Source organism: Hyla sarda, chromosome 5 (genome assembly GCF_029499605.1).
Source record: "Hyla sarda isolate aHylSar1 chromosome 5, aHylSar1.hap1, whole genome shotgun sequence".
Lineage (NCBI taxonomy): Eukaryota > Metazoa > Chordata > Amphibia > Anura > Hylidae > Hyla > Hyla sarda.
The window spans coordinates 259,805,024-259,831,417 of NC_079193.1; the positions used below are offsets into that span (position 1 = coordinate 259,805,024).

The window sequence follows — 26,394 nt, forward strand, 5'->3', positions numbered from 1 at the left end:
ATGTTTTTTCAAACACATGACACAGAGTTAGAGTGACACAGAATATTAAAAGAAAAAATATAAGAAAAAAAAACAGGGAGCGCTGCTATCAAACCAACCAGATTCAACAGGGCAGTAAAAAATCAGGGATAGAGAGAGGATTATAGGTTGTGACTCACCTGGTGTAGGTGGTGATCTCCAAATTAAGAAAACCACCACAAACAACTCCAGAGCCACGTTCACGTTTAATCAATCAAATGCCCCTCCTCCACCAAATCGGTATCCATAAAAGAGATCACAGGGGTGTCCAGATATACCACAGGTAGATCCGTAGTAATATAACATGTAGAAAAAAGAAAAAATCCCCAAGCGCTCAGAGAAGTGTCAGAACTAACATACACAGTGTCACATAGATGAGGACTTACTCCACAGTGGGGGGAAATGTTGGTTTATAACATATCCCCCTCCTCGTAGGCATATCACACAGGCTCAGGATCCAGGAAATCGTAGGCATCCCCCCATGTGGCTAACCGGTTCCAGACCAAAGAAAGCGGACCACTGGACCAACTTAGTAAGATCTTGTCATAATTCATTGTGTACATGTGACGCGTTTCTGAGGTATTATTAACTTACGTTACCTCCTTCATCAGGCATATAGTGTATAAAATACAAACAGTTTAGATACCTCTCCTCTGAGTCCTCGCATGTAGCGTCTTCCGGGCGGCATCGCGTGGCATGTGACGGACTTTCGGCCTCGTCCGATCACATGACTCCACCATGCGTTCCAGGAGACGTCATTTCCTGCCGATGGTGGAACGCAAACATGAACGGATGCTGAACATTGCAGAAGACCCAAAGGTCAGGTGATATAGAACTTACAGTTATAAAAAAAAAATAATAATAATTACCATAGAACTAACATCATTACTGATAAAAACTACATATAAACATATAAATATACCAAATTCATAAAATTATTTATAAAACTAAACATTAATACACCTGTTCTAGAGTCTTGTTAAGACCGTGGGGAAAAAGAGTATTAAAACGAAAGATCCAATACATTTCCTTGTTACAGAGTGTCTTGAAATCTTGTTGTTTTTTTTATTTTATTATATATATGATAGAGTGCCCATGTGGGCTTAGATATGTAGGGAGAACTATAAATAGTTTAAGAGTTAGAATAAATAAACATAGGTCCAACATTAGAAATGGATACACTTTACATAGTGTATCCAGACATTTTCTTACCCACCATGACAAAATTTTTGGGGTCATGAAAGTCACTCCTTTAGAGAAAATTCAACGACGAGATTTCAAGACACTCTGTAACAAGGAAATGTATTGGATCTTTCGTTTTAATACTCTTTTTCCCCACGGTCTTAACAAGACTCTAGAACAGGTGTATTAATGTTTAGTTTTATAAATAATTTTATGAATTTGGTATATTTATATGTTTATATGTAGTTTTTATCAGTAATGATGTTAGTTCTATGGTAATTAGTAATTTTTTATAACTGTAAGTTCTATATCACCTGACCTTTGGGTCTTCCGCAATGTTCAGCATCCGTTCATGTTTGCGTTCCACCATCGGCAGGAAATTACGTCTCCTGGAACGCATGGTGGAGTCATGTGATCGGATGCCGGCCGGAAGAGGAAAGGTATTTAAACTGTTTGTATTTAATACACTATATGCCTGATGTCGGAGGTGGCGTAAGCTAATAATACCTCAGAAACGCGTCGCATGTACACAATAAATTATGACAAGATCTTACTAAGTTGGTCCAGTGGTCCGCTCTCTTTGGTCTGGAACCGGTTAGCCACATGGGTGGATGCCTACGATTTCCTGGATCCTGAGCTCGTGTGATATGCCTACGAGGAGGGGGGATATGTTATAAACCAACATTTCCCCCCACTGTGGAGTAAGTCCTCATCTATGTGACACTGTGTATGTTAGTTCTGACACTTCTCTGAGCGCTTGTTTTTTTTTTCTTTTTTCTACATGTTACAGAATATTAAAAGGCTTTTAAAAGCATATAAAAGATATGACCAATTGCTATGGCTTTTACCCATAACAGTGATATGCTCCTGATACTGGTACTAAGCTCTATGCTATGCTTTTCCCAATGCCATGAATTAAGTATTCATAAGTTTTAGTTTTTTTTGTTTACTGTAACACAATATGGTCTCACGGATATACCGTATTTGCACAGAATAACGTAGTGGGAAAGATAAAACCAGAGTTTCTCAGGAAATGATGTGGACGTCAGCAGATACAGTCTAATCGGGCAGACAGCAACTTCCTCACAGGAACACACTTCCTCCTAAGCATACTATGACATGCACAGATGTTACAGAGCTGAACAAAGTCCAGATTGAAAGAAAGCCAAAAGCACATACATAGCCTTATACAGTGGGGCAAAAAAAAGTATTTAGTCAGCCACCAATTGTTCTCCCACTTAAAAAGATGAGAGAGGCCTGTAATATTCATCATAGGTATACCTCAACTATGAGAGACATAATGAGAGAAAAAAATCCATAAAATCACACTGCCTGATTTTTAAAGAATTTATTTGCAAATTATGGTGGAAAATAAGTATTTGGTCACCTACAAACAAGCAAGATTTCTGGCTCTTACAGACCTGTGACTTCTTCTTTAACAGTCTCCTCTGTCCTCCACTCATTACCTGTATTAATGGCACCTGTTTGAACTTGTTATCAGTATCCACAACCTCAAACAGTCACACTCCAAACTCCACTATGGCCAAGATTAAAGAGCTATCGAAGGACACCAGAAACAAAATTGTAGACCTGCATCAGGCTGGAAAGACTGAATCTGCAATAGGCAAGCAGCTTGGTGTCAAATCAATTATTATAAAATGGAAAACATACAAGACCACTGATAATGTCCCTCGATCTGGGGATCCACACAAGATCTCACCCCGTGGTGTCAAAATGATCACAAGAACGGTAAACAAAAATCCCAGAACCACACGGGGGGGACCTGGTGAATGACCTGCAGAAAGATAGGACCTAAGTAACATAGGCTACCATCAGTAAGACATTTCGCCGCCAGGGACTCAAATCATGCAGTGCCAGACATGTCCCCCTGCTTAAGCCAGTACATGTTCGGGCCCGTCTGAAGTATGCTAGAAAGCATTTGGATGATCCGGAAGTGGATTGGGAGAATGTCATATGGTCAGATGAAACCAAAGTAGAACTTTTTGGTAAAAACTCAACTCAAACTCAAAGAATGCTGAGTTGCATCCAAAGAACACCATACCTACTGTGAAGCATGGGGCTGTTTTTCTGCTTAGGGACCAGGACGACTGATCTGTGTAAAGGAAAGAATGAATGGGGCCAGGTATCGTAAGATTTTGAGTGAAAACCTCCTTCCATCAGCAAGGGCATTGGAAATGAAACGTGGCTGGGTCTTTCAGCATGACAATGATCCCAAACACACCGCCAGGGCAATGAAGGAGTGGCTTTGTAAGAAGCATTTCAAGGTCCTGGAGTGGCCTAGCCAGTTTCCAGATCTCAACCCCATGGAAAACCTTTTAAGGGAGTTGAAAGTCCGTGTTACCCAGCGACAGTCCCAAAACATCACTGCTCTAGAGGAGATCTGCGTGGAGGAATCAGCCAAAATACCAGCACCAGTGTGTGAAAACCTTGTGAAGACTAACAGAAAACGTTTGACCTCTGTCAAAGAGTATATAACAAAGGATTGAGATTAATTTTTGTTATTGGCCAAATACTTATTTTCCACCATAATTTGCAAATAAATTCTTTAAAAATCAGACAATGTGATTTTATGGATTTTTTTTCTCATTATGTCTCTCATAGTTGAGGTATACCTATGATGAAAATTACAAAAAAAAACTTTTTTGCCCCATTGTATGTTTAATGAAACAGTGACTAATATATCGACTAATACCTAAAATAATACTTCAGACTCTACTGTCTCTATCCAAACTATACTGAGATGTTGACTTTTTTTCAACCATAAAATATATATATATATATATATATATATATATATATGTATATATATATATATATATATATATATATATACACACACACATACCCTAGGAAAAGCTGCTGAGGTTAGGTCCCGCTCACATATATTTTGGAGGTCCCATTAGGTGCCTCTGATTCAGAATTCATCAAATTTACAGGATAAAATAGCTCAAGTACCGAGTACCATGCTGGAAAAACAATAGACCCTATTACAGTCAATGAGTCTGTTGGACACCGCCAGCGCATGCCATTCAGTAGATAAGGCACTGGTACCATATTTTCAATGGGAGAGGGGTTGAGGCCCCTGGGAAATCGCCTTGTTTGCCCTCCCTATGTGCATGATGCTGTTCATTCCTCACTGAATGAGATCATTTTGACTACATTTTGTGATTTCCCTCTAAATATGTTTCAGAAATGGATGATATAGAGAGAGGTTTTACACAGTTCTGCTTTGATTTTCAGTTTTGCAAACCTAAGCATATGTAACGCCATCACAAAATGCCTGTATAAGATCCTAACAGGACTCAACAAGGTTAATGGGAAATCTTTAGTTTATTGACAGCTATCACTTTGAAGTGCTAACTGTACATTATCACAAGATAAACACCTTCTGCAAGACTCATTGGAACAGTCTGGTTTCATGCATCATCTTGTATGGTTATGACTTAGAAAATTATAGCACTGTGTGGTATATTCTTCACTTTTTCTAAACTGGCATAAAACATTCCTGCCCCTGATCTAGCAAAGTGCACTTAATGTTGTCGAGGACCTCAAAGAGGTAATCTTACAAGTGACGACAATAACTTTTTCTGAGAACATGTTTTTCACCGGGATGATTTTTCTTGCTAACATGCCAAACATAAAGGTTGTTAAATACAATTTAATTCACTCTGGAGTGCAGTTAAATAGATAAGATGGATGGCAGCTTGTCTGAGGCCTTTCCATTTGTTAAATTATGATGGATGAGTGATGTATATTGCTGAATTTCAATGCACACTCTCTGTCGCTCATTCTCTGTTTTCATAAAGAACTTGCAATCAACAATTGTTCTAAATCTATCTCCATCAGAACAATGTGACACACTGCAATTATGATAAAGAAGGAGAATGCCTAAAATGTTACCGAATAGGTCCCTTGATAATATGCGCGATGTGAAGAGCATTCAAAGTGTCACACTGGTGTGACTGTTTCAACAGATTCGCAACACTTTCAGCTTTCAATTAAGTAGTTTGCTGTGTTCTCTGAATAAATGTTTCGCATTGAAACATCATGACTCACATTGAAATAAAAGACAGTTAGGAGCAGCAGAATAATTAGTTATGATTCCTTCTTCCTTCATAGGAAATCCTGAAAATTGAAAGAACGGAAATCAGAATACATTGTAGCGTCTAAGAAACGCTCTGAGACAGGAGAGAAGCATTCCATAATACTAAGTCGATTTTGTCTTGTTCTTTTCATCAGACGAAAGAATATGACAGGGCTCAAATGAGAAAAAGTGTAACTGATAACATTTGTAAAGAGGCACTTTCCTCTATTTCCCTACAATTACAACAGGAATTACATTTACAGGATCAAGTGGAAGTAGCAGCGTAGGCTGAAGCCAGATCTCCGCCATAATAATCAGCTCATGTCTAATCTATTTCATAGTAAATATCAGTGCCAGACCTTAGCGTATTTTTCTGCCTATATAAAAACAGCATCATTTCCTTTTTCTGATATAATCACCTTTTTTCGAAGCTTGAAACTTTGCTGACTCCATCAGGCTGTGTACACACAGGCCCCCTTTTTTCTAAAGTACAAGAAAATGCACAGGAAAAAATTATACCATCCCATTTACAACTTGTCTTTCAGCCATGCAGAATTATTTTTTAGGAAAAAAATACACTATGTTTGACTTATTTGTGTTTTTTTTTTTACCACTAATGGAAAACATAATGCATGGGAATATTGTATGCAAACAATAGTTCTCCATTAAAGGGGTTTTCTTGCTTAAAGGTAGGACCACATGGACGCCATTGATGGCAATGCAGTGCACACGTAATTTCAGCAGCAGTATCCTCCGCCACTGAAATTCCTCAGAGTGAATGGGTCCGATTCACACCACTGTTGAGGTTCACACAGGGCATTCCCGAGCGCAATTCTGTATGCGGAAATTTTGTAGTCTGAACATGCCCTAACTCTACTAAAAACAAATGTTTCTGAAATAGGAAAAACTTTGGTACTTGCAAAATACCACTTGGAACCCATACAGAACTACACAGAACCCGTATGGTACCCATATGTAAATACTGTTTCATATGGAACTTCATAAATGCAGTTAAGGCATCAGTAATTGTGACTATTGGTACCAATCGCTAATACAGTAAGGTGCATAAAGCCTACATCTGCACATCACACGTGTACAATATGAAGCTAAATAACCAGGTTCTGTCAGGCGCCATCCACCAGTAACAACTTACCTCAAGGTTATGATATGTAAAGTCATGCCATACTCACGTTGAGAAAAAGGCACTAAACTTCTAAATGTGTCTGTGTATTTTGGCGAATAAAGTTATTTTCCATTACATTTCGTAACCTTGTTGCAATTTTTGCTGCTGGTGTATCACGCCCAACAGAACATGGTTTTCCTCGCTTCCAAGTATTTAGCTTCATATATTAGTCTGGATCATCCACGAGCCACCTATCCCCGGGAGGCAGCACCACCATCTTGGGAACTATCCCACATGCGACTTAAGTTGTTCTTATCATACACTGTCACCTGAACTTAACCCTATAGGAAGCTCTGCACTGTGTTTTATCCTTTCTAGACCCACGTGTACAATATAACCTCATTATATCACATGTTGAATAGCTGTTACTTTTCTCCTTATGTGGATGATCTTTAAGCTGGAAAACTGACAATGTTATGGACTGTTATAATCTCCAACTAGACAATGCTGTTCTGACCAAAAATAAATCTGCTCTTCAGTATCTATTCTCAGCTCAGATGCACACAGATAATGAAATACCTAAATTACATATTCAATTTCTACACTAATTTAGTAACTTAGAAATACAGTCTCTAAAGAAAAGCTTGGGAGTCCCTCGTAGTACTGAAAAGGTTAATTTAAATCTCAAGTGAACATATTATGATAATTCAAGGAAATTTGAATCTTTACATGGATAATGTGTGAATTAATATGAATTATTGAAAAGCTGTGAAAAAAAAAAAAAAAGAAAGAATTGAAAACTGAATGTTGTTATGTCACTTACTTAAGGACCAAGCCCATTTTGACCTTAAAGGAGAACTACGGGATTGAAAATGTTATCCCCTATCCTAAGGATAGGGGATAAGTTTCAGATCGCGGGGGGTCCGACCGCTGGGGCCCCCCACGATCTCCCGTACGGGGCCGCGGCTCTCTGCATAGAGAGCGCGTGTCAACCACCGCACGAGGCGGCGGCTGACACGCGCCCTCCATTTACTGCTATGGGAGAGTCGAAGCGCTGCCTTCGGCAATTTCCGGTTCTCCCATAGCAGTGTATTGAGGGGGCTTGTCGGCCGCTCCTTCGTGCGGTGGTCAACACGTCCTCTCTAACCAGAGAGCTGGGGCCCCGTATGGGAGATCGCGGGGGGCCCCAGCGGTCGGACCCCCCGCGATCTGAAACTTATCCCCTATCCTTAGGATAGGGGATACATTTTTCAATCCCGTAGTTCTCCTTTAAGGACCAGAGAATTTTTTGCACATCTGACCACTGTCACTTCAAGCATTAATAACTCTGGGATGCTTTTACTTATAAATTTGATTCCGAGAATGTTTTTTCATGACATATTCTACTTTATCATAGTGCTAAATTTTGCCAATACTTGCATCATTTCCTGATGAAAAATTCCAAAATTTCATGAAAAATTTGACAATTTTGCACTTTTCTACCTTTAAAGCTTTCTGTTTGTAAGGAAAATAGACATACCAAATAAATTATATATTGATTCACATATACAATATGTTTACTTTATGTTTGAATCATAAAGTTGACATGTTTTTACTTTTGGAAGACACCAGAAGGTTTCAAAGTATAGCAGCAATTTTCCAATTATTCACAACATTTTCTAAATCAGAATTTTCAGGGACCAATTCAGTTTTGAAGTGGATTTGAGGGGTCTTCATATTAGAAATACTACACCCATTATAAAAACTACACCCCTCAAAGTATACAAAATGATATTCAAAATGTTTGTTAACCCTTTAGGTGTTTCACAGGAATAGCAGCAAAATGAAGGAGAAAATTAAAAATCTAAATTTTTTACACGAACATTTTCTTGTAGACCTAGGGTTTGAATTTTTACAAGGGGTAAAAGGAAAAAATGCCCCCCCAAAATGTGTAACCCAATTTCTCTTGAGCAAGGAAATACTTCATAGGTGAACGTAAAGTTCTCTGTGGGTGCACTAGAGGGCACAGAAGCGAAGGTGCGACAATGGGATTTTGGAGATTAAATTTTGCTGAAATGGTTTTTAGGGGGCGTGTCACATTTAGGATGATTATGGCGCCATAACAGCAAAAAAAAAAAATAAATAAAACACCTGGCATACTATTTTGGAAATTACACCCCTCAGGGCACGTAACAAGGGGTACAGTGAGCCGCCTTAACACCCCACAGGTGTTTGACGACTTTTCGTTAAAGTCGGGTGTGTAAATGAAAAAAAAATGGCACTAAAATGCATTTTTTCCCCCAAATTTACCATTTTTCAAGAGGTAATAGGAGAAAATGCCCCCCAAAATTTGTAACCCCATTTCTTCTGAGTATGGAAATACCCCATGTGTGGACGTTAAGTGCTCTGCTGGCGAACTACAATGCTCAGAAGAGAAGGAGCCACGTTTGGCTTTTTGAAAGCAAATTTTGCTGAAATGGTTTTTGGGGGGCATGTCACATTTAGGAAGCCCCTGTGGTGCCATAACAGCAAAAAAAAAAAAAACACATGGCATACTATTTTGGAAACTACACCCCTCAAGGCACATAACAAGGGGTACAGTGAGCCTTAACACCCCACAGGTGTTTGACCCACAGGTGACAATCATGCTACCAGAACAGTGGACCCCCCCCCCTCTCATGTGATCCCATTTTGGAAACTACACCCCTCACGGAATGTAATAAGGGGTGCAGTGAGCATTTACACCCCACTGGCGTTTGACAGACTTTTGGAACAGTGGGCTGTGCAAATGAAAAATAAAATTCTTCAGGGGTGTAGTTTCCAAAATTGGGTCACATGTGGGGGGGTTTCCACCGTTCTGGCACCATAGGGGCTTTGTAAATGCACATGGCCTTCAATTCCAGCTAAATTCTCTCTCCAAAAGCCCAATGGCACTCCTTCTCTTCTGAGCACTGTAGTGAACCCAAAAAGGGGTCACATGTGGGTGTTTTTTTTTGTTTGTTTTATATCAGAACCACTGTAACGATCAGCCACCCCTGTGCAAATCACCTCAAATGTACATGGTGCGCTCTCACTCCTGAGGCTTGTTGTGCGCCTGCAGAGCATTTTACGTCCACATATGGGGTATTTCCGTACTAAGGAGAAATTGTGTTACAAATTTTGGGGGTCTTTTTGTCCTTTTACCTCTTGTGAAAATGAAAAGTATGGGGCAACACCAGCAAGTTAGTGTAAAATTTTAAATAACATGATGGAGTAGACCCCAACTTTACCTTTTCATAAAGGGTAAAAGGAGAAAAAGCCCCCCAAAATTTGTTAGGCAATTTCTCCCGAGTACGGAAATACCCCATATGTGGCCCTGAACGGTTGCCTTGAAATACGAGACAGGGCTCCGAAGCGAGAGAGTGCCATGCATATTTGAGGCCCAAATTAGGAATTTGCATAGGGGTGGACATTGGGGTAATCTACACCAGTGATTCCCAAACAGGGTGCCTCCAGCTGTTGCAAAACTCCCAGCATGCCTGGACAGTCAATGACTGTCCGGCAATACTGGGAGTTGTTGTTTTGCAACAGCTGGTGGCTTCCTTTTGGAAACACTGCCGTACCACATGTTTTTCATTTTGATTGGGGGGGCGGGGGTAACTGTGAAGGGGTGTGTGTATATGTAGTGTAGCTGTAATGTAGCTAATACTTTTACTGTTTTATTGTCACCTGCCAGCGCGCTCGTTCGCCACTGCTATCGGGATCCCTATGCCGATAGTGGCGTTATCAGCTTGTCACCCGCCAGCGCGATCGCTCGACAGCGCTATCGGGATCCCTATGCCCGATAGCGCTGACAACCGCTTGCCTCCCCGCCCGCTGCTCTGTTCCCTATCCCCCTAACTCTCAGGGAACGGGGGGACAGAAAGTAGAGCAGCGGGCGCAGCTAAAGTAGTACTGCGCATGCACAGCACTACGCAAATAGTGTAGGTAGGTAGCGTAGCCGTAGATTAGTGTAGGTTCTAATTTAGCATAGTTCAGTATTAAAAGTGAAAGGGGGTTAGGCACCACAACTCCCAGCATGCCCATACAGCTAAAGGCTGCCAGGGCATGCTGGGAGTTGTAGTTTAGCTTAGATTAGACAGCAAAAGGACTACAACTCCCAGCATGCCCAGACAGCTAAAGGCTGCCCAGGCATGCTGGGAGTTGTAGTTTAGCTTAGATTAGACAGTGAAGGGACTACAACTCCCAGCATGCCCAGACAGCTAAAGGCTGCCCAAGGCATGCTGGGAGTTGTAGTTTAGCTGATGGGACCACAACTTCCAGCATGCCCAGACAGCTGAAGGCTGTCCAGGCATGCTGGGAGTTGTAGTTTAGGACTACAACTCCAAGCATGCCCAGACAGCTAAAGGCTGCCTAGGCATGCGGGTAGTTGTATTTAGCTTAGATTAGACAGTGAAGGGACTGCTGGGAGTTGTAGTTTAGCTGATGGGACCACAACTCCCAGCATGCCCAGACAGCTGAAGGCTGTGTGGTGATGCTGGGAGTTGTAGTCCTTTTGCTGTCTAATCTAAGTTAAAATACAACTCCCAGCATGCCCTGGCAGCCTTCAGCTGTCTGGGCATGCTGGGAGTTGTGGTCCCTTTGCTGTCTAATCTAAGCTAAACTACAACTCCCAGCAAGCCTGGGCAGCCTTTAGCTATCTGGGCATGCTGGAAGTTGTAGTCCTAAACTACAACTCCCAGCATGCCTTGGGCAGCCTTTAGCTGTCTGGGCATGCTGGGAGTTGTAGTCCCTTCACTGTCTAATCTAAGCTAAACTACAACTCCCAGCATGCCTGGGCAGCCTTTAGCTGTCTGGGCATGCTGGGAGTTCTAGTCCTTTTGCTGTCTAATCTAAGCTAAACTACAACTCCTAGCATGCCCTGGCAGCCTTTAGCTGTATGGGCATGCTGGGAGTTGTTGTCCTAAACTACAACTCCCATGCGGGGAGTTGTGGTGCCTAACCCCCTCTCACTTTTAATACTAAACTATGCTAAATTAGAACCTACACTAATCTACGGCTACGCTACCTACCTACACTATTTGCGTAGTGCTGTGCATGCCCAGTACTACTTTAGCTGCGCCCGGTGCTCTACTTTCTGTTCCCCGTTCCCTGAGAGTTAACAGGGGACGGGGAGCAGAGCAGCGGGCGGGGAGACAAGCGGTTGTCAGCGCTATCGGGCATAGGGATCCCGATAGCGCTGTCGAGCGATCGCGCTGGCGGGTGACAAGCTGATAACGCCGCTATCGGACACAGGGATCCCGATAGCGGTGGCGAACGAGTGCGCTGGCGGGTGACAATAAAACAGTAAAAGTATTAGCTTCTGTGGCCCGAATCGGAATCGGGCCACAAAGGCTATGAGAGCTCCGTACAGCTTCAGGCTATCATAGGGAGAGATCTTCTCCCTGTGATAGCCCAAGTGAGACTGCCGTGAGCTGCGATGCCTGCTGATTAAATATGTCACGTGACACTCGCAAGCCCCCGCAGTAACCAATGGTTGGGGGGTGGTGTGCGAGTGTCAGCCTATAGAATGTGATGGAGGCGGAGCGCTCGAGCAGGGAAACTGCTGAGTCACTCCATCACAATCTATGGCACATCACAATCTACGGCACTGCACCGGTGCGTCCTATAGGGCGAAAAATACGGTAATTCTTGAAGGCAGAGTCATCCTATTATAGGTGTTCAGGAAGAGTTTTGATTTTGAAAGGTAATCACTTATATCATATGCTGTGTATTTTGCTGCATATTTTCTGCAGCTGATTTTGCTGTCCATTGACTCTAATAGGTAGAAAAAGGCAGCAAAATATGCAGTGCATACACTATGCGGGACCTTGCCTACAACTGTATGTGTGGCTGTGGGAACTAACTTGTGACCTTTTTTCCCAGACATAACTTTGCATTATTGGCTATCTGTGTCATATTTTTTTCAGATGTTGCTGTGTATTTCACACACGATATTGTGTGAAATAAGATTTTTTCTGAAAATAATTGTAATGCATTTACATGCAGAATTTTCAAGGACGCGCTCTACAAAATCTTGCAGTGTGTGAACATTACCTTACAAAGCTGAGAGGCAGACTCATCCTGTTGTTCTTCCATGTGTCCACATGGAGAACTTTCAAACAATAAAATAAATAGCCAGTAAATGATGTCCAAAGTCCCCAATAGAGATGAGCGAACTTACAGTAAATTCGATTCGTCACAAACTTCTCGGCTCGGCAGTTGATGGCTTTTCCTGCATAAATTAGTTCAGCTTTCAAGTGCTCCGGTGGGCTGGAAAAGGTGGATACAGTCCTAGGAGAGAGTCTCCATTGGATGTTTAGAGACTTGCAAAAACTAAGCTTTACCAATTATCCTTCTGTTTTTATTCCTTACATAGTAAATGTTTTTCTCTTGTGTATAAATACATTCTTTGTGTGTTCTTGTAGCAGATGCACTGCGGACCTCCAGATGTTGCATGCTGGGAGTTGCAGTAACCCCATTTCTTCTGAGTATGGAAATATCCCATGTGTGGACGTTAAGTGCTCTGCTGGCGAACTACAATGCTCAGAAGAGAAGGAGCCACGTTTTGCTGGGAGTTGCAGTTTTGCAACATCTGGAGGTCTGCAGGTTGGGGACCCCTGCTTTATAGAACTGTTTGTAATTTGTTATCAGCATATCCCTGGAACCACCCTTTATACCCACTAAGCTCTTTCCTAGGACAGTATCCATCTTTTCCAGCCCACGGGAGCACCTGAAAGCTGAACTAATTTATGCAGGAAAAGGTATCAACTGCCGAGCCGAGAAGTTCGTGACAAATCGAATTTTCTGTAATTTCGCTCATCTCTAGTCCCCAAGTTCCAGTTTCCTGCTATAATTGTCTGGTGTTTGCATATTGAAAATCAAATAAGCTTAGTGGGTATAAAGCAGTGGTCCCCAAACTGTGGCCCTCCAGATGTTGCAAAACTACAATTCCCAGCATGCCTGGACAGCCAACGGCTGTCCAGGCATGCTGGGAGTTATAGTTTTGCAACATCTGGAGGGCCACAGTTTGGGGAACACTGGTATAAAGGGTGGTTCCAGGGATATGCTGATAACAAATTACAAACAGTAATATAAAGCAGTGGTCTCCAACCTGCGGACCTCCAGATGTTGCAAAACTACAACTCCCAGCATGCCCGGACAGCCAACGGCTGTCCGGGCATGCTAGGAGTTGTAGTTTTGCAACATCTGGAAGTCCGCAGGTTGGAGACCACTGCTATAAAGTATTGAAAGTTCTACTCTTACAGATACAAACATGATTTTTTTTCTTAGTGCATCTGCTACAAAAACACACAAAGAATGTATTTATACACAAGAGAAAAACATTTACTATGTAAGGAATAAAAACAGAAGGATAATTAGTAAAGCTTAAAGCTTAGTTTTTGCAAGTCTCTAAATATCCAATGTTGTTATGTTTACCTTCCATACATAACCGTTCTCAACTATGTGTAATAATCTGATAAACTGTGATCTGCACTATGCAATTACACTCACTTAACAGCTGTTAGGCAGCATAATTGCCTGCTGTTAAACTCATGTAGAATTGATTGAAATCTTAATTGCATTATCGTTCCTCATTATGACCACCACCACCCACAACCACCAGGGATGCGCTATGCATGAGGGGCCGCACTACACGCAAAAAACTTCACAAGAGGCACTTCTTGCTACAAACTTTCCCGATAAGTATACTGGTCCTGCCATATTCTAAATGAAAATGGATTCCTCTATAGTTGCTTCACAAACTGCTAAGAAACCAGAATGCAAATAAAACAGAAATGATCATCTAAAATATCCTTGGGCTTTAGAAGAATGTTTATGCTTTATATTCATCAAGTAAGACAGCATGTTATAACCATAGCCATATCCATCTGAAACAAGAGGGGTCATCAGCCGTTCCATAGTCTTCCAAACCATATTTATGTGTGCAATAAACAACACGCATAAAAACAACATTCTGCTAAACTTAGAAGTACGAATCAACTTGGGACATGCTGCATATATAAGGCCAGAATCATGAAAAGTTTTCTTTTTGCGTTTTTGTGTGTTTACAGTGCCATTTTTGAACATTGTCTTTTTGTGCAGGCAATTTTGAGGTTCTATTAAAGGGGTTATCCAGGAAAAACTTTTAATATATATATATATATATATATATATATATATATATATATATATATCTCAACTGGTTAAACAGATTTGTAAATTACTTCTATTAAAAAATCTTAATCCTTTCAGTACTTATGAGCTTCTGAAGTTAAGGTTGTTCTTTTCTGTCTAAGTCCTCTCTGATGACACGTGTCTCGGGAACTGCCCAGTTTAGAAGAGGTTTGCTATGGGGATTTGCTTCTAAACTGGGCGTTTCCCGAGACACGTGTCATCAGAGAGCACTTAGACAGAAAAGAACAACCTTAACTTCAGAAACTCATAAGATTAGGATTAAGATTTTTTAATAGAAGTAATTTACAAATCTGTTTAACTTTCTGGAGCCAGTTGATATATATATAAAAAAAAAAAGTTTTTTTTCCTGGTAACCCCTTTAATGTATCACTGCTTTGCTTTTATATAAAAAAATACTTATTAAATTATTTTTACTGTATGTATTTTTTATTATACACAAACATATGTGTGCCTGTTATATATATACATACACACATTTTTTTTTTTTTATTATTATTTACTTCCTTTACATGTACAGCCATTTTAAAAACAACTGCTGTTCTGAGCTGAGAACAACTCTATACATTATTGTGCCACATACACAGTGAACAGGATCAGAGACCCTATTATCTAATACAGCAGAGTGTACCGAGCAGGATCCCTACTCCCCCTGTACTAAGGCAGTTAAAGGGGTACTCCGGCCCTAAGATTTCTTATCCCCTATCCAAAGGATAGGGCATAAGGTGTCTGACCGTGATAGCTTGGCCGGAGTACCCCTTTAACAAATGCAGAGCAAGGGAAGGCAGCATGTCACTCCCAGCATTGCATTTCCATGTTCACACAATGTATTTTTCCTGTTTTTGTTTTTTTCACTGCTCAAAAAATGGACAAAATCAGCCTTTTGCTTACTAATTCATTTCTATTGAACTCAATAATACAATGGCGATTAGAGCCAAATTTAGAATGTTTTTATTTCAGGACAATTTGGGTTAAAAAAAGGCCAAAAATTTTAAAAAAATAAAAAAGGAAAAAAACAGCTATGAAATGTTATAGCCCTGGGAGTACAGCTCTTGGGTATATCCGATGCTTCCGTAGATAATGCATGGAGCGAGTGCTGACCTATCACTCCATACAGCTGGGAGAGATGGGCCCCGTTCTGGAGATCGTGGGAGGTCCCAGAGGTTAGACCCCCCCATGACCAGACACAGATCCTGTGGATAGTGGATACATTTTCAAGGGCTAAAATACCGTTTTAAGAGTCTATTCACACGTATAGTATGCTGAGCATACAGTGGTCCCTCAAGTTACAATATTAATCGGTTCTAGGACGACCATTGTATGTTGAGACCAGAACTCTATGGAAACCTGGTAATTGGTTCTGAAGCCACCAAAATGTCATCCAAAAATAGGAAAAAGTGAGGATTAAAGAAAAATAAGTAGATAACTAATACAGATAAAGCAAATCCTTACATATAAAAATAATAAAGATCTGCTGGGAGCTGTAAATCACTGTCTATGTAGAGGACAGGAGCTTCTTCAGGGTCCTGTACAGTACACGCAGTGGGGGATATTTATCAAAATCTGTGCAGAGGAAAACTTACCCAGTTGTCCATATCAACCAATCAGATTGCTTCTTTCATTTTTCACAGGCCTTCATAAATATGAAAGCAGCAAGCTGATTGGTTGCTTGGGCAACAGGGCAAGTTTTCCTCTGCACAGGTTTTGATAAATCTCCCTCAGTGTCCTAAAAAAGTTCAATGGAGTCTTCCTCACCTGGTGTCCAAAGGAGCAGCTAACTGTGGCACAGGTAAAGAGTACAGAACATGTAATACCTCCCTGTACTGTAGGGAGGCGCCACCATACAGAAATTCAGGGCATACACTTCAGTAATACAGGTGTTTTACCAGTAAATGCCCATTCTGATTGGTCAGTTCTTCCAGCCATTGACATTACCATTGTATGTTGAGTCTGGTTTCAAGTTACAATGGACCAGAAAAGACCATTGTATGTTGAAACTATTGTATGATGAGGCCATTGTAAGTTGAGGGATCACTGTATTTGAAGCTGTGTTCAGTCATTTAGTTTACATTGAACTCTGCAGCATAAATGCATGTGAATGAACTCTATGGCTAAGTTCACACTTCAGAATTTCTGTGCAGAATTCGGCTTGCAGAGTCCGCATGGAATCCATAGCAGTCTATGAAACAGTGCATTCCCGTGCAGTCCTAGCACTGGCACCTGCACTCTCTGGGATGTCCGCACAGAGATTCATTCCGAAGTGTGAACATAACCTAAAGGAAGAACTGCGGCTGACACCTGTAACTAATAATTATGTAAGCACTTGTGGCTGGACAACTATGGGGGTATCAGTGGCTAACAATTATGGGGAGAACATCTGTCTTTGTCTTTTGAGCGGGTAATTACATTTTTTTTATTATATTGATCAGTGTTTACTTGGCACCCAGACCCCCACAGATCAACATTTACGCCCTTCGTTCTCTAGGGGTTAGTGTGTGCAGGGCATACATGAATGTATGGTATGGTCAAAGGGTTAAATAATTTAAAATATGTGAGATAAAATGATATATACTTTTTATAAAGCAGTCATGAATTAAAAGTTACTTTACAACATTCTCTTCACCCCTCACTTTCTCTCCTATGTTGATACACAAGAATTTGCTTATTTAGGTATAATTTTTATTCATGTTTATGAGATGTAATGTATGATATGTATTATAGCATACATGTCTAGATTTATGTGTTAATTTTGTTAACAGCTTTATAAAATGCATTGAGCCTCTTTAATAAATAAAGTGTAACACCTGCGCTCCGGCCGGACACGCTGGGTGTGAGCGCTCTCTGCTTATGTCCCAGCTGCCAGCAGGGCTGGGATTCACATCGCTGGACGCGCCCGCATGCGAACACCAGCCCGTCACTCACCTCCCTCATCTTCCGCCTCGCCGTGTCCTCGCAGCCCCGGCGCGCGCCCCCCGCCTCCTAGGGCACGCACGCCAGAGCTCTGTCACTTAAAGGGCCAGTGATCGATTAATGAAGTGTCTACACCTGTCCCCTGTCATTAAATATCAGCTCCTCTCTTGGTTCCCTGCCAGATCTTTGGTTACCTTGTGCCATAGTGAAAGTCCTGTGTCCCTGTTACCGTGTACCTGTTTCTTGCTACCTTACCTCCCCTGCTCCTGTGTTACCTGCCCTGACCTACTGCCATCTTGCCTCGTCCTGTCCTTCTCCTTCTGTGCCACGCCACATCCCAGCATCATGTGTGGACGGGTCGTGCCAGGGGTAGCGACCTGGGTGCCGCCTTCCGCAGCAAGACCATCCCGTGGCTCTGGTGAAAACCAACGGAATCTTAAGACTCCGCTCCCTTGAAGGCTCACGTCATCATCCACACAGGCCCAGATGATCCACCATCTACCGTGTCCCTTTACATAAAGCTTTGCAATTTGTATTCTTCACAGTTTTGCTAGTTTATTTATTATTGGATTGTTCTTGCTTGTAAAGGGAACTTACTGTAATAAGCATATGACACCATTTTTAGGTCACAAGATCACGCAGCTGTATAAAATGCATCCATATTTTTACATATATAGGAAGATTTACCAAAATCTGTGCAGGGGATAAGTGAAGCAGTTTTCCATAGCAGCCAGACACACAGGTTTTGATAAATCTCTCTAATTTTGTGCACAGACACCCACTTTTCAAGTGTGAGACCTTATATACCCAGGGATGTGTCTTTCCTATCATCCAATTAGCTGAATTTACTATAGGTGACTCCAATCAAGGTGTAGAAACATCTCAGAGAGGATCAAGAGAAAAAGGGGGCATCCAGAGCTATTGTAAAGTGTCATAGGAAAGGGTTTGAATACTTATGTCAATGCAAAATTGTAGTTTTTCCTTTTTTATTTTATTTCTAAAATTATTTTTTCACAATTATATTGTGGGGTATTGAGCGCAGAATAATAAGGGGAAAAAATTTGGGGTTGCAACATACAAAAAAGTGAAAGGGTCTGAAAACATTTTTAGTGCATTATAAGACTAGTTCCACCAAAGATAAACCTTTATTCAAGGCACCAATCTGTAAGGAAATAAAAAATAATTATGTAATTCTAATTAAACTGATACACTATACCAATAGGAAATTTAATTTATGTACATGTAGTAAACAAAAAAAATATATTCATGCAATGCACGAGTGGTTTGCTGATAGTTTTTTCCATATGAATCAGTAAGAATCTTTACACTTGTCAATGAATAATTATTTTTTCCTAATGAGTATATACCTGGTCTAACTATTGTTTGCATTTTCATTACCATATAAACTAAGTATGATATAGCTGCAGAATCTTAATGTCTGTATATGAATAAGCAGCTGATTGATATTGGGAACAGGGAGGCAGGATGTGGTTGTTAGGTTAGCATAGAACATTTTGGTAACTGCTCCCGAAAGCAAGCTGTAGAGACAATATATAGTTTAATATACTATATCCAACACTAATATTTTATTATATTATTTTGCTCACACAATGGACGATCTCTCAAACCTATTAGTAAAACAAAGTACTAGCTGACATTCAGCCAAAAAGAACGCTTTGAGTGAGTATTGTGACATCTGTTCTCAATCATTCAGCAAACCTTATTGGCTCAATGCTCTTCTGAAATGTCCTATGCAGTCAGATGACAGGTTAACTGTCCCCTAAAATTACCAGAGCTGTATAATAAAGATTGATTTTAGGCATGCCAACAAATTTGAAGGTAGGCAGGGACAGGGAAATAAAATAAATAAAACTTACATTCATATGTTTAGTTGCAAGTGCATGTGTCCACTAAGTCCAGTTACTGGCTGCAGTAGTCCTTTGTACAGTGACATCACTAGGTCCCTTCTGCTGAGGACTATAGAGTGGTGGCAGTGCTGGACTGGAATGACGTGACAGGTGAGTATTTTTTTTATATTTAAAAAAACAAAACATTGCGGCAAATGGGAAATAAAATCCTATACTTACCTTCCCCGTTCCCCTGTAGCTGTCATGGAACCCAGTCTCGCTGAAGAGCACTTGCTTGTGCTGGAACGAGGACCTGCCATCTCAGCCAATCAGTGGTGGGACACTATTGTGGCCACTGACTGGCTGAGTGGACAGGTCCTTATGCTGACATCAACACAAAGAAGTGCTACGCACTGAGTTCCATGACAGTAGGGGCTGCAGGGGAGCCAGAAATGTAAGTATAGGATTTTTTTTTATTTCTTTAAATCTGCCCTAAACAGAGTTAAATAAACAAACAAAAAAATCTCTATCTCGAAATCTGGTGGTTTAAACTTTTTTTTATGGGAATCTGATAAATGTTGTTCTTCAAGATGCCTCTTTTTCATGACAATAGTTTTAAGGTACCCTATAATAGCTAAGAATGGTCTGGAACCTCTTCCATTAGGATCCATACATGTTACGCATGCATGTGCATACAAGTCTTTAACCCATACAAGTCTTTAAGATCTACATTTAGGAACTGTACTGGTGGCGTTAATGTGGAAAACACAAAAACAAGGCCTATCTGTTTTATAATATGGAAAAATCTGAGTCGGAGAAAAACGCCTTTAACAATGATCAGTAGCCTTGAGACTTGAAATGTCATATGTCTTTATAAATAATGCACTCCTCAAAAAGCTTCCTCAGTTACTTTTTCTACTAATGATAAAATGTCTCGGTGCTGCAAGCCAGAAGGAAATAACAGAAAATCGCTGTAAAAATATATTTGTGTAATCTATACAAATATAGCTTAATGGACAATTCAAGATGTATCTTCCACTTTTTACTATTTGGATTGCATCTCGTAAACATGTATAAAAGGAAATTTATTAGCAAGCTACTTTCCGAACTCTAAGCAGTCACTTCCATGTAGTTCTAGGAGATTGGTTATAATGCCCACCATTACTTAGCCTCTTAGATCAGCTGGATTGCAGAAGTGGAGTTCATTGTCTGTTCTTATGGTTGTTTGACAAAGACATTAACTCTGCAAGCAATAGTGGAAAACAAAATTAAATATATTCCTTTTCTCTTCTGTAGTGACTGCTGTTATTATTACGTAATGAAGCTTATGAGAAATGATGGTAAATAAACTCGGGAGCACAAAGAACTGTCATGTTCCTTACAAAAATGAAAGACACAAATAAGATATGAACAACACTTGGAAGAAAAAAAAGTAAAATATGGAATAACCAAAAACAACAAGGATTCTGAAAGATGAAGTAGAGATCAAGAAGCTGTTTTGTTCTTAGAAATGAAAATCAGCTCTGCTTGGTGTCCAGTATTTATATTCATGAAAAAATATTTTGAGGACAACAAAACATATTTACTACGCTGATTTGTAAGACTGGTCCTAAACATGTACGAATTGGTCACTACTGGTCCCATTACTTTCGGAATATCGTCTATAGCAAGGCCCTTCAATCTATTTTCGACTGGGGCATCAGCAATGTAGTATAACAACAAATGGATTGTCCAGCCACCTAAAATGTTCTAAAGATGGCTAAGGCTCCTTTCCCACTGCCCTCGGGACCTGTCACTAACGGGTCCGTCAGGTTCTATTTATAAAACGGGCCTGTTGCCTGACGGGTCCAACGTGGGCCGACCGGTCCAGATAGACCCTATGCACTATGATGGGGTCCTGACGGACCCATTATTTTTTTAGTGGCAAGTAGTAGGAGAAAAATTAGAGCGAGCACAAACTTTTCTCCCCCATCGTGATCCTAAAATAACGGGCTTCACACTGTCGGAGACAAACAGCAGTGCGATAGTAGCCTAAAATAGTATAAAATAGTCATATTCAACTTATCAATTCTCAGTCACTTCCATTCTGTCATTCCTGGTCCCTCTAGAGCAGTGTTTTCCAACCAGTGTGCCTCCCACCTTGCAAAACTACACTTCCAGCATGCCTGACAGCCGAAGTCTGTCCGGGCATTCTGGGAGTTGTAGTTTTGCAAGAGCTGGAGGAACCCTGGTTGGGAAACATTGCTCTCGACATAGACATGTGACTGCTAATGCCAATCACTGGAAATAATGGTCATCTACACTACAGCCAAAAGAAGCAGGGAGAGGTTGTTAAAACTAGTATGACTTCTATTATTTGATAGACAACTCCCTTTAAAAGCATCAGAAAAATATACAAATATGTTGCTAGACTAGAAATAGCTGCAGTGATAAAAAAAAAAAGGCCTCTCCATCTTATTTTTGCTTTTGTCAAAAGTGGCTCTTGAGTGGCACCTTATCAGAATTGCTTCCCTCCCCACAGCCTAAGAAGCAATGGTAGATATTATATACTGGAACGTACCTGCATGACAGAGGAAATGTTTGTCGGATACAGATGCAACTGTTGAAATGTTCTGCAAAGCCTCCTATAGTCATACATAATCTACCTAGGGTCTCATATATATATATATATATATATATATATATATATATATATATATATTATACATAATATATATTATTTTTACACCAGAGAAAAAAATAGAGCTACAAAACTCTAGATAATTTTTTTTATTTCAGATTATTAAAATATAAGTATGAGGTATTAACAAACAACAACATACCAATATAAAACTCAGTGCAATATCAGACAAGAGGAGTATAATATGCTATCATGCATGAACCCCTACAGACACTGTTTCATTCCTTCCTCAGGGGGCCCCCTGAGGAAGGAACAAAACAGTGGCTGTAGTGGTTCGGTGACATACGGACAGATATTATGGGTGAATGCATATAGGACCCCAGATTACTGGGAGTGAACTACCAGGCTTACACATCCGCTATGGGCATAATATGAGATAGTTGTTGGCCATTATATAGGGGATGGGTCATTTATCCATGTGATACATAACTTTTTAATAATCTATAAGCCAATGTTGCATCCAATCCTGTGCACAATTTTTCATGCATGATAGCATATTATACTCGTCTTGTCTGGAATTACACTGAGTTTTATATTGGTATGTTGTTGTTTGTTCATACCTCATACTTATATTTTAATAATCTGAAATAAAATTTTGTAATTTTTATCTGGAGTTTTGTAGCTCTATTTTTTCTCTGGTGTAAATGTATTCTTATAGAGCCCTTCAAAGTGCAGAAGGATGGTTTAATGCCTACACCCAGTATAATGCGGATGCAAAATTATATATGGGTCTAATAGGACCATTTGTTATATATACAGTACAGATCAAAAGTTTGGACACACCTTCTCATTCAAAGTGTTTTCTTTATTTTCATGACTATGAAAATTGTAGATTCACATTGAAGGCATCAAAACTATGAATTAACACATGTGGAATTATATACATAACGAAAAAGTGTGAAACAACTGAAAATATGTAATATTCTAGGTTCTTCAAAGTAGCCAGCTTTTGCTTTGATTACTGCTTTGCACACTCTTGGCATTCTCTTGATGAGCTTCAAGAGGTAGTCACCTGAAATGGTCTTCCAACAGTATTGAAGGAGTTCACAGAGATGCTTAGCACTTGTTGGCCCTTTTGCCTTCATTGGGTTCAGGTCTGGTGAATGTGGAGGCCAGGTCATCTGGTGCAGCACCCCATCACTCTCCTTCTTGGTCAAATAGCCCTTACACAGCCTGGAGGTGTGTTTGGGGTCATTGTCCTGTTGAAAAATAAATGATGGTCCAACTAAACGCAAACCGGATGGAATAGCATGCCGCTGCAAGATGCTGTGGTAGCCATGCTGGTTCAGTATGCCTTCAATTTTGAATAAATCCCCAACAGTGTCACCAGCAAAGCATCACCACACCTCCTCCTCCATGCTTCACGGTGGGAACCAGGCATGTAGAGTCCATGTAGAGCCGTTCACCTTTTCTGCGTCGCACAAAGACACGGTGGACTAAAGATCTCAAATTTGGACCAAAGCCCAGATTTCCACTGGTCTAATGTCCATTCCTTGTGTTCTTTAGCCCAAACAAGTCTCTTCTGCTTGTTGCCTGTCCTTAGCAGTGGTTTCCTAGCAGATATTCTACCATGAAGGCCTGATTCACACAGTCTCCTCTGTTGTTCTAGAGATGTGTCTGCTGCTAGATCTCTGTGTGGCATTGACCTGGTCTCTAATATGAGCTGCTGTTAACATGCGATTTCTGAGGCTGGTGACTTGGATGAACTTATCCTCCGCAGTAGAGGTGACTCTTTGTCTTCCTTTCCTGGGGCGGTCTGCATGTGAGCCAGTTTCTTTGTAGCTCTTGATGGTTTTTGTGACTGCTCTTGGGGACACTTTCCACCTAGAAGTTGTTTCACACTTTTTTGTTATGTCTATAATTCCACATGTGTTAATTCATAGTTTTGATGCCTTCAATGTGAATCTACAATTTTCAGTCATGAAAATAAAGAAAACTCTTTGAATGAGAAGGTGTGTCCAAACTTTTGGTCTGTACTGTATATATGTATATATATATATATATATATATATATATATATATATATATATATATATATTATTTAGTACAAATGAAGATCATTAATGAATAACTCAAAAAAAAAAAAAGCTTGACATAGGTGCAAATATAGTTGGACCTTTGCTAAACAATAGAATGAGTATACAAAGACTCCTGTATGCTGGACAGACAGACTGACTCTAGAAAGGCTATGTGAACAGAACTAGTAAAGGCTTGTTCACACGACTGTTGCTCCCCGATAAAAGGAACTGCTTCTGTTAGTCCTTCGGAAGGACTCCTGTACAATACTGAAGACCCCATGGATCACATTTATGTTAATGGGATCAGTCGAAACCTGGCGGTGTCAGTTGTGCTTTAACCCGTACAAGGTGTGTTCAGTTAAAAAAAAAAAAAAATAGAGTCCAGAACAAGTCGGGGCACAATTTCCATGCGAAATTCCACAGAAGAATTCTCCTGGAAATCCAGCTGAAATGAATGGCCTATTGACTTCAATGGGATTCTGCTTCCCCATTCACACAGCACACTTTCTGCATTCCACATAATTTGAAGACCTGTCTTTAATTTAGCAGAATTCCGTGGTGTCATCCCATTGATGTCAATAGGGCTTTGAATCTCAGCAGAATTCTATGTTTTGAGAATACAGAATTCTGTTGAAATTCTGTCGCAATTTCACTGCAGTTTCTGCACTATTCCGCAATTCTGTTCCGCATGCTTTGCTGAAGAGAATTTGTGCGGAATAGAGGATATTCTGTCATGTAATCATAGCCTAAGGCTCTACTTGTATCCAAATTAATAGTATCTGTTGGCATTTGTAATATTATTTATTAGCTAGAAAACCTATATACCTATAGAGCTGTCATAGTGCTCGTGTGAACAATTAGAGTGAATGTACGTGCACTGAATTAGTGTTCTGTTTGCTTCACATATAGAAATTGCCTCTGAAGGAAAATAACTATGTAACTGCAGCCATTGTTATATAAAACAAGTAAGATAATTGAACAGCAATTGGTTCATAGGCTTACTAGGAAAGTTTTCATACTAACTGTAGTCTCCTTCATTATTTATGAAGTGAAATATAGTATAACGACTGAGAAAATACATGCATGTATTTTGTCACCTTGTTTTGGAAGTTGGTTTAGACAGTAATTCTCTTGCAGATGAGCTCAATAAATACGCTGTAACTATTTGCATCACTTTTATCTTGTGTTTTTCGCAAACTAAAATACAACATTGATAAGACGAATGGATTAGCAATGTTCAGAGACAATGGAGAGGCTTAAGAATGAAACATAAGACACATCTGCCTATTTTCAGCAGAGTCATTGACATTTGAGTGACAGATGACTGTTTACCTTGGCAAGAAAAAGAAGCAATTATATTTTCATGCTTTCATTGTAATTTTCTACATTTGGCTTTGTTAAGGCAGACAAAAGGAAGATTTGTGGCAGTAAAGTGCCATAATCTTAATGAAGTTGAGTTACTGGAAAGCTGGCCATACATGGGTCAATAATGGGTCACTGTTGGGACCACTGATGGGAATATAATGCAAAAAATCTCATTATCAGTAAAAGAACATTCTGTCTGTTTAAGCTATATTTAAATGTATTGCTGTTTATGCATTATACCGATGCATGTTTTTGTACATCCCATTGTTAGTTATCGGAAGAAGGATAAGGCCAGCGTGGAAAATGCAAAAAGATCCCTTTATTGGATAAAATCAAAATCACAGGACAAGGCAACCAGAAATGACGCGTTTCAGGCGTGAACCGCCCTTAGTCATATAATAGAACCATAAAGTAACATCCTATATGTAGGGCAAGTGAGCCTATATCTATTGCTGTCGCCGCACATCGGCCGTGCTGTGGACGGGACATTGGTTTGGTGAGCTGATCTCTACATCTCTGCTGTTCGATTGTTTGTTATAGTTATAGAAAAAAGTTACTGTTTTCTATTTTAGCAATGTTTTTGTTTTTATCTTTCAGATCATCCAGATCACCAATGCAATATTACTATGTAAAGGCGATGAACCTTCTATTGTCCACTGTGTATTTAAAAATTAAGAAATTCCTAAGAATATTTATCCTACAAGTGTAGTATCTGGGTTAAACATTGCCTGTGGACTTCACCCATATGTGCAACCATTGGATCACACTCTTGTCAGCACCACTGAGATGCATTTTTAAAATCTATTCACATGTACAGTATCCTGCGTATATTTGAAGCTGCAGATTTGAAACTGTTTTCAGTCATTTAGTTTATATTACAATCTGCAGCATTAAACCCTGTGCATCAAATTATTTATCTTAAATGTCCGAACTGCCATTTCTTTCTTCATCCA

General features: G+C 40.1%; 1 protein-coding gene and 1 long non-coding RNA gene across 11 annotated transcripts in view; one reads left to right on the forward strand and one right to left on the reverse strand.

Annotated features, from left to right (window-relative positions):
* The window catches only part of PTPRM (protein tyrosine phosphatase receptor type M), an 898,578-nt gene that overhangs the window by 727,904 nt on the left and 144,280 nt on the right, over nucleotides 1–26,394 (reverse strand). The gene's annotated exons all lie outside the window — the stretch shown is intronic.
* Nucleotides 16,283–26,352, forward strand: LOC130273975 (uncharacterized). Its single transcript, XR_008844188.1, has 3 exons — nucleotides 16,283–16,410; nucleotides 25,713–25,937; nucleotides 26,039–26,352. It is a non-coding gene; the product is annotated as an uncharacterized LOC130273975 (long non-coding RNA).